This window comes from Octopus bimaculoides, chromosome 25, assembly GCF_046866305.1.
Source record: "Octopus bimaculoides isolate indiv1 chromosome 25, ASM4686630v1, whole genome shotgun sequence".
NCBI classification, from domain to species: Eukaryota; Metazoa; Mollusca; class Cephalopoda; order Octopoda; family Octopodidae; genus Octopus; species Octopus bimaculoides.
Window position 1 is genome coordinate 4,124,087 of NC_142952.1, and position 10,000 is coordinate 4,134,086.

Below are 10,000 nucleotides of genomic sequence, written 5' to 3' on the forward strand. Positions count from 1 at the left end.
GAAATATGGCTGCAAATGGGTTAAGACTTTGCTAGAAAAACCATCAATATAGAAAAGCACCAGGAAGCAATTGATTGACGGATCCAGGCACAAAATATTGGCATTTCATCTAAGAACTGTTATTGACCTTTTACGAGTAAGGCCTCATTGGCGACATAAATATAGCAAAACTGGCTAAAATTAGCAGAAATAACTCTGATACAAAAATAAAGCCACTCTCATAGAGAAGAACTATAAACCACCAACTAAATGAATGCCAGGACACATTGTTTAAAAAATATATTTCGCCAATTTGAACTGATTCTTCGAAGAACAAGCATTGTCTTAGTAACAATATCTTCACAGTCGAACAAGCAAATGGAAGAAAAACAAAAGGAGTTTGAGGAGGAGCTAAATGATTAATAATTGATAATTTGATTACGTCAGCAGGGACTGGATGGATGGATGGATGGGTGGGTGGGAATTTAGATGCTGGTTTGGTGAGGTTACAAGAAGGCATACTGTTTTGTTAGCAATTCTTGGATCTTTCGATTTACTATCAAGTTATCCACGAAAGAATGAATAGCAAAGTTGATCTAGTGGAATATCTCGATTCAGTACGTAGAAATCCGGTAGAAACACAGCAAGGCATTTAAATCAAATCTGTAGAGATTCTGCCAGAAGAAGTCCGGCGTATATGTATATATATATATATATATATGTATATATATATATATGTGTGTGTGTGTGTGTGTGTGTGTGTGTGTGTGTGTGTTTGTGTGTGTGTTTGTGTGGTGTGTTTACGTCCCCGTAACTTAGCGGTTTGGCAAAAGAGATCCGATAGAATAAGTACTAGGCTTACAAAGAATAAAATCTGGAGTCGATTTGCTCGACTAAAGGCTGTACTCCAGCATGGCCGCAGTCAAAGAAGAAAAGCATATACATATATATATCTAGATAGATAGATACACTCAATATTAATATATGCATTTATGTGTATATGTATATCTATATGTAAATATATACGTATGTATGTGTGTATAATCTGAAATAGAATACCCACATATCTATTAATCCTTAAAACTGAATTATATATATATATATATATATATATATATATATATATATATGTATGTATGTATGTATGTGGGATTGGTAAGCTAACTTGAATGATACAGCCAAGTCTGAAATGCTACCAGCTTGAAAAAATAACCTACATTCATATTATAAACATGTCACCACATGTGCACGCATTCATGTCTACTTGAACAGCTGTTGTCTGCAAAAGCGGTTACATTCGCAGAAAGTTTAGAATGATGACATGGCCTTCAACCGAATAATGTACACGTACGCACACATGCACACACACACACACACACACACACACACACACACACACACACACACACACACACACACACACACACACACATTTGTGGTTATATATATATGTTTATCTATCTATCTATCTATCTATCTATATATATATATATTTTATACGTATAAATGCATATATTTTTTATATATACGTCTATATATGTATATATGTGTATGCATTTATATATATGTGTATATATATATATATATATATATATATATATATATAGTTTTATATATGATTATATTTATCTATCTATATGTGTATATGCGTATTTATAAATTTATATTTATATATATGTGTGTGTGTATGTATGTATGTATGTACGTATATATACACGTATATATATGTGTGTTTGTACCTCTTTGTGTATGCTGTGAGTGGACATCTATATGCATGTTTATTCTCCAAAATATGGGGTTGAGCAAAAAGTTCGTGCGCCGTGTTAAAATAAGGCTTTTTAGATATTTTTTGTGGTGTACGCGTTCATTCAGTTCCTGTCATATTCAACGGTGACTCACGGTGCACGAACTTTTTCCTCAACGTAGCACATCTGAAGAATTCTCTACGATGCCTTATCAGTGATGTTCCTGGGGTCACAAGAGGCTTCAGGCCTTTCATCCTCAGCTCCAGACAGGTAGACGATACAAAGGTGGACAAGAGAAGCAGCAATTAGGACAGGCAAAAAAAACAAAACAAAAAGAACGAGTCATTCTTGGCTTTCTTTCATCAGTCAAGTACCAGAAGTCACGACTATTTCGGGCAGTTACACTTGAGATGGTTCGATCTGGTTGTCCACCCCACCACCAAAAAAAAAAAAAAAAAGAAAAAGAGAGAAAAGGAGAAAGAGAGAGGAAGAGAAAGAAAAAGACAGAAAGAATGAGAGAAAAAGCGAAAGCGACACTAAAGGAGAGAAAGAAAGAGAGAGAAAGAGAAAGGGAGAAAGAGAGAGAAAGAGAAAGGGAGAAAGAGAGAGAAAGAGAAAGGGAGAAAGAGAGAGAAAGAGAAAGGGAGAAAGAGAGAAAGAGTGTCGGTCACTGAGAAAAACCCATCATGTCACATACACGCACACTCATATGCGCAGACACAAACACACAAATACACGCGCACACACGCACACACAAACACACGCCCACATACGAACACACAAACACACAGACACAAACGCACACACACACACACACACACGCACGCACACACACACACACACAAGAACACGCACACAAAAACGCACATACAATCTCACACACACACACAAGAACATACACACAAAAACACACACTAACACACACACACACACACACACACACACACACACACACACACACACACATATTCACACACATACACATAACCACATTTCCCAGCCACACCGTATAATCGTAATTCCGTCTGCACGTTTACGTTAAGAGTACACTTGTCTGTCCATTACCCACCCACCTCATTAATTTAATAAATATTTTGATTCTGGTGATTGATCAAGTCCAATATTCCATTTATCGACGTCGACAGAGGAGGAGGTATTTAATTTTATTGTACAGGAATGGCTGTGTGGTTAAGCAGGTCGCTTTGCAACGATGTGGTCTCAGGTTCGGTCTCACTGTCTGGTACTGAGTAACTGTTTTCTATTAAAACCCTGGGGCGAACAATGCCTTGTGAGTGAATTTCGTTGACGCAATCAGCGTGGAAACAGGCGTCGTCAGGTGGTAAGAAGCTTGCTTCTCAGCCACATCACTTTGGGTTCACTTCTAACGCGTGGCATCTGGGCAAGTATCATTTACTATAGCCTTGGGCTGATCAAAGGTTTGTGAGTAGTGGATTTGGTTGACGAAAACTGAATGAAGCCCGTCGGATATATATATATATATATATATATATATATATATATAGACTTACTTGCAAAAAAGGACGTGTGCGTTCAATAATGTAATAATACAAAGAATATATATACATGTATACACACATATATGTACATACTTACATCTACATGTGTATATATATGCATATCAGGGTACAGGACGTTAGAACAATAAACTACAGACAACGGAACGAACACATAGGAAAACAGAAAGCCACTTAGAATATCCCTTCATCAGCTGTCTCTATTCTATCTAGACGTTTCGAAGATAAGACATATATATATATGTGTGTGTGTGTGTGTCTATATATTTGTATGTAGATATATGTGTGTTGGTCCACCCTAACCGCTTGATAACCGGTGTTGGTGTCTTTACGTCTGTCATAACTTAACGGTTCGTCAAAAATAAGCGATAAAACATTACCAGGCTTAAAAACCATACTGGGGTAGATTCGTCCGACTTAAAGCCTATAATGGCGGTGCCCCATGCTGTATATATATATATGCTTGCGTGTATGTATACACACTCATTTGTGTGTGTGTGTGTGTGTCCTTGTGTTTGCCACCCACCCGGTGTTGGTTTGTTCACGCCCTCGTAACTCAGGACAACATACGCCTCATAGAAAAAGTGACCAAACTTTAAAACAAAAATACAGGGTGCGAGGGGCATTTGAGGACATTTTTTTTTAGTTCATTACATCTGTCTGTCTGTCTGTCTGTCTGTCTGTCTGTCTGTCTGTCTGTCTGTCTGTCTGTCCGTCCGTCCGTCCGTCTGTCCAACTATCTATCTATGTGCGAGTGTGTATATATATGTATATATTTATGTACGTATGTATATATCTCTTTCTCGCTCTCTACATTTACATGCATGCACACACACAAACACACCACACACACACACACACACACACACACACACCACACACACGAGTATAAATGCACATATGTACGCATTGGTATTATATATATACATATACACACACACACACACACACAATGTCAGCTTGTTGTGTATTATAGTAGGCGTCTGTTTCTGCATTAGCATCTCTTCCTGTGTGTGTGTGTGTGTGTGTGTATGTGTGTGTGTGTGTTTTAGTGTTTACCCTTGAGCACATCAACACAATAAACCTGTTTATTTGTTTGTTTCTACTGTTGTTGTTGTTGTTGCTGTTGTTGTTGTTATTATCATTATTATTATTATTGTTATTATTATTATTATTATTATTATTATTAATATTGTTGTTATGATCAGCAGCCATATTTGTTTGAATGTGATTGATTTTTCTTTTCTTCCGCCCAAATTATCACATCTAAAGTCATTTACTTCTGCTTTGAAAACACTTGCGCATACACACACACGCACACACACACGCACACACACACACACCCACACATACAAATAAATACATATATATATACAAATATATACATATATATATATATATATATATATATATATATATATATATATGCATATATGAATACATATATATATATATCTATATATATGTGTGTATGTGTGTGTATGTATATATACACATATATAAAATATGGGCAGGAATATATATATATATATATATATATATATATATATATATATATATATATATATATATATGCACGCACGTATTTACTACATGTGAGTTACTTATCAATCTATCAACTCTCTCTCTCTCTCTCTCTCTTCTCCCCGTCTCTCCCCTCTCCCCCTGTGTGTGTGTGTGTTTGCCTGTCTATGTACATGTGTGTGTGTGTGTATACGTATCTATTTATATACGTTTGTGCGTATGCTTCCGTTTCTGTTTTGTTTATCTATTTTAAATTCATTTTATCATACATAGTATGTGTGTGTATGTGTGTGTGTATGTGTGTGTGTATGTGTGTGTATATGTGTATATATACATATGTATATATCTATATATATCTTTATATATATGCATATATATCATTATATATATATATATATACACATATATATCTTTATATATATATGTATGTATATGTATATGTGTGTGCGTGTGTGTGTGTGTGTGTGTGTGTGTATGTATATACACATATATACTTATAAGTGTATGTTTGCACACACGCACTCTATGTATATAAGTAGAATTTAAAATAGATAAGTAAAGAGAAAAGCTTAAGATCACGCATGCGCACACGCACACGCACACAAACATACATACTTACACATAGAAGTATAAATGAATAGATTATATACATATATATGCCCCCACTCACACACACACACACATATATAGACACACACACACTCATACATATATTGATAAATCTTTTTGTATGTAAGCGACAGCAGTTATTATTTCTGGTTTGAAAATTTTTTTGTGTCTGTTTTTGTTATTATTGCAAAATTTATTTTGCTTATCAACAACAGATAATCTCACCTTAAAGGTTGTTTGTTTATTTACGTTCTGAGATCAATCCCGACCATTGTTAAAACACTACCTTCCAGCCTCTTGCGGTTATTGAAACCACGATGTAAACCTATCGAACAAATAGAAATAACGAGATTGTGGTTGCATGCCGTCTTATGCTAAATCAATTTTATCCAGTAGCTTCTACGTGGTTACTGGACCTGTTAGAAATAGCAACCAAATCTCTCTCACATCAACTGTTCTAGAGATGGTCATACTGGATAATGTCGCCGTATGCCTTATGTATATGTGAATAAAACAGGATTGTCAAGGCTGGAAGCTATCTGGTCTTCAGTCTAATCGATCAGGGATAACAAGCGTTAAACAGTAATGAAAACTGTAATAATCTTTCCTACTCTAGGCACAAGGCCTTAAATTTTGGGAGAGGGGCCGCCCAGTCGATTAGATCAACCCCAGTGCGTAACTGGTACTTAATTTATCGACGCCGAAAGGATGAAAGGTAAAGTCGACCTCGGCGGAATACATAACAGTAATAATGAAGTAGTCACTTGACTTTCTAGAAATAGCAGCCAAATGCCTTGGACAAAGTAATATAATAGACCAACGAAGCCCCTAAAGCATGAACAGCTGGCAATGCCCGACAAAACGCTTAGTGGCACTCCTTGCGGCTTTACGTTTTGAGTTCAATTTCCGCCAAGGTCGTCATTGCATTTCGGGGTCGATAAAATTTGTTGCGTGAAGGGGGCGTGGCATAATGGCTTAGAGTATTCGACCTACGAACGTTAGGTCATGAGTTCGATTCCCGGCGACAAGTTGTGTCCTTGAGCAAGACACTTTATTTCTCGTTGTTCCAGTCCGCTCAGCTGGCAAAAATGAGTTAGTTGTACCTGTATTTCAAAGGGGCCAGCATCGTCCCATTCATGTGTCACATTGAATCACCCTGAGAATTACCTGAAGGGTACATCTATTTGTAGAGTGCTCAGCCACTCGCACGTTAATTTCACGAGCAGGTTGTTCGGTTGGGCGTATCAACATCAACACTTGACGTCGTAACCGACGGTGAACCGGTCCAAAATAAAAACCAGTCTAGTACTGATGCCGATGTTATCCACTAAATCTCCTCATCCAAAATTTTAGGCCTTGTGTCTTTAGGAGAAAACATTATTATATATATATTATTATTATTATTGATTCCGCTGAGGTCGACTTAGCCATTCATCCTTTCGAGATCGATAAAATGAGTACCAGTTACATTACCGAGCTGGCAGAAACGTTAGCACGCCAGGCGAAATGCTTAACGGTATTTCGCCTGCCGTTACGTTCTGAGTTCAAATCCCTCTGAGGTCGACTTTGCCTTTCATCCTTTCGGGGTCGATTAAATAAGTACCAGTTACGCACTGGGGTCGATGTAATCGACTTAGTCCCTTTGTCTGTCCTTGTTTGTCCCCTCTATGTTTAGCTCCTTGTGGGCAATAAAGAATTATATATTATTATTTGAGGCGGCGAGCTTGGCAGAACCGTTAGCTCGCCGAGCGAAATGCTTAGCGGTATTTCGTCTGCCGTTACGTTCTGAGTTCAAATTCCGCCGAGGTCGACTTTGCCTTGCATCCTTCCGGGGTCGATAAATTAAGTACCAGTTGCGTACTGTGGTCGATCTAATCGACTGGCCCCCCTCTCCCAAAATTTCGGGCCTTGTGCCTAGAGTAGAAAAGATTATTATTATTATTATTCGTTCAATTAGTTCTTGGCCCCTGCAAATATCCCATTTTTCTTCGAATATTAATTATCTTCGCTCTTCCACCCCTTCATTGTGCACCTTCCAACCATCCGCCTCCCCATTCACTCTCCCTCTCCACAGCCTCATTATAATCACACTCCGTCTTCTCCTCCTTCTCCTCCTCCATCTCCCACGCCAGATACAGTATTCTTCACCGACATCATTTGCACCCCCAACCCCCACCCCGCCCCGCCCCGCCACTTCATATGTAAGAGTACATTTATGCACTTGCACACTATGAATAGAGGAAGTTGCTACGTCTGGTATTCAAATGATGTGAGCTGATGAGAAAGATGAAGCCATGCAGATAATAATAATAATAATAATAATAATATTGATGATGATGATGATAATAATAATCATGATAATAATAATAATGATAATAACAATAATAATGATGATAATAATAATAATAATGATAATAATATATATATATATATATATATATATATATGTATTATATAAATGCGTGTGTGTATGAGTGCGTGCGGGTCTTTGAATATGCATATATATACATATAAACATATTTTCATATAAGTGTATAAATGTGTGTGTATAATAGGCACACACACACATGTACATATATATAAGTGTATGTGTGTGTATTCACATACACGCTCATACACTCACACACACACGCACACATACACACATATTCGACTCTTTCTCTAACGTCTATTTTATATCTATACATACATACACTCTCACACATGTACACACACATATATACACCTAGATGTTAACTGAAGTGATGGTTTATCAAGCTGTCATCTTCTCGACATTATTTTATGTTTGTGAAATATGAATGCTTTATCGTCGGAGCGTTTCCATAATAAAAACTCTAATAATATGGGCGCCATTTTGAAAAGGCTTATATATCCGATAAACCAACAGTCGAAGCATGGAATCAAATCCGTCATTTTGAACCACTGGCGACTACGTTGAAAACAAGTGGTCCGAATGAAAGTGGAGGTAATTCTTCGTTAAAACCATGAATTATTTTCTTTGTATTAACGTTAATGTGAAGACCGCCATGTTGTTCTTTCCGATCTTACGAACATCAGCGTATAATCAATTTTCAAAATGGTTGAAATTGAGACAAAATTGCTGGGAAACTAAAGGCCAGAACTATTCTAATTACTTATTTTATCGACCAATAATGATAATAATGATTATGATGATGACGACGATGGCATATATACATGTGTGTGTGTGTGTGTGTGTGTGTGTGTGTGTGTGTGTGTGTGTGTGTGTGTGTGTGTGATGAGTGAATTTATAAGGTGGTAAAAAAATGTAACCAATTGACTTTGTTTATCGGTTGAGGACTGCAACATCACTCATTCTTCACTCCCAGCTTTTATTCTTGCTTTACTTCATTCTGAAAACAAAAAAAAAAAACAAACGAATTACAAAACAGAGATTATTTACTCGAAACTCAATATAATACAAAATATTTACCAAAAAAAACAAAAAAAAAGATTTTTTTTTTCTTGAAAGTTTCATAAAAAAATTCTTTCTACAAAAAGATTTTGTATTCTTGACATCCACGTTTCAAAGATGGCGATATATTCTAACTTCAGATTTGTTTTCAAGATAAATTTGTTAAAAAAAAAAAAAAAAAAAAAAAAGAAAACTATTTTCCTCACGTACTCACTTCCTGATGTAAAGCACAGAAGCATACAAACACACAGGACGCGTGCATACACACACACACACACACACACGCATTCATAGGCACACACTTGTCTATGTTTTTGTGCAAGGAACGAAGAAATGTTCAGCGTTGTGTTGCGAATGTGCAGAGTCTGACGTCTGTCTATTTATAAGATAAGTCAAACAGGATTTCATTCGCAAAAACATTCGATCATTCGCTGCATACATTGACACGGAACCTACGGCGTGACTGCTGTGTGCACGTCTAGCTGCGAGGACAGATTGTACAGTTATTATGTAGGTGTGTGTGTGAGGTGTGAGGTGTGGATGTGTGTATATATACATCATACACCCCGCCCACACCCACACTCCTTTATAAGTCTTTGAATATTTAAAAACATTATATATCTATATAAATAAAGATATACATTCATATATATACACATACATATACATATATATATAATGTATGTATATAAAATTGATACACAATATATATATATATATATATATATATTCTTTATTCTTTTATTTTTTTCAGTCATTTGATTGCGGTCATCTATTGCCTCTCCTGCTCTCTGCCATTCTCGGTACATCGGACAAACGGGGCGCCGCCTGGCCGACCGATTCGCGGAACACCTCCGAGACATCAACGTTGGTAATGACACCCCGGTGTCACGCCACTTCCGCTCTGCCGGCCACTCCTTGCAGCAACACCTGTCTGTGTTTGGATTGTTCATGCACAGGGGCCATACGGACTCCCGTTTGCGCCGTGAACAGGGATTGGTCTTCTCCCTCCGCTCCTTTGCGCCATATGGGCTCAACTCCCCTCCCCTCTTCATCTAACCCCCTCCTCCTGTCTCTCTCCCCCACCCTCCCTCCTACCACCCATCTCTCCCCCTCCCCCACCTCCCCTCCTGCTCCGACTCCTACTTCTTTGTACGTCTCTTCACCTCTCTTCA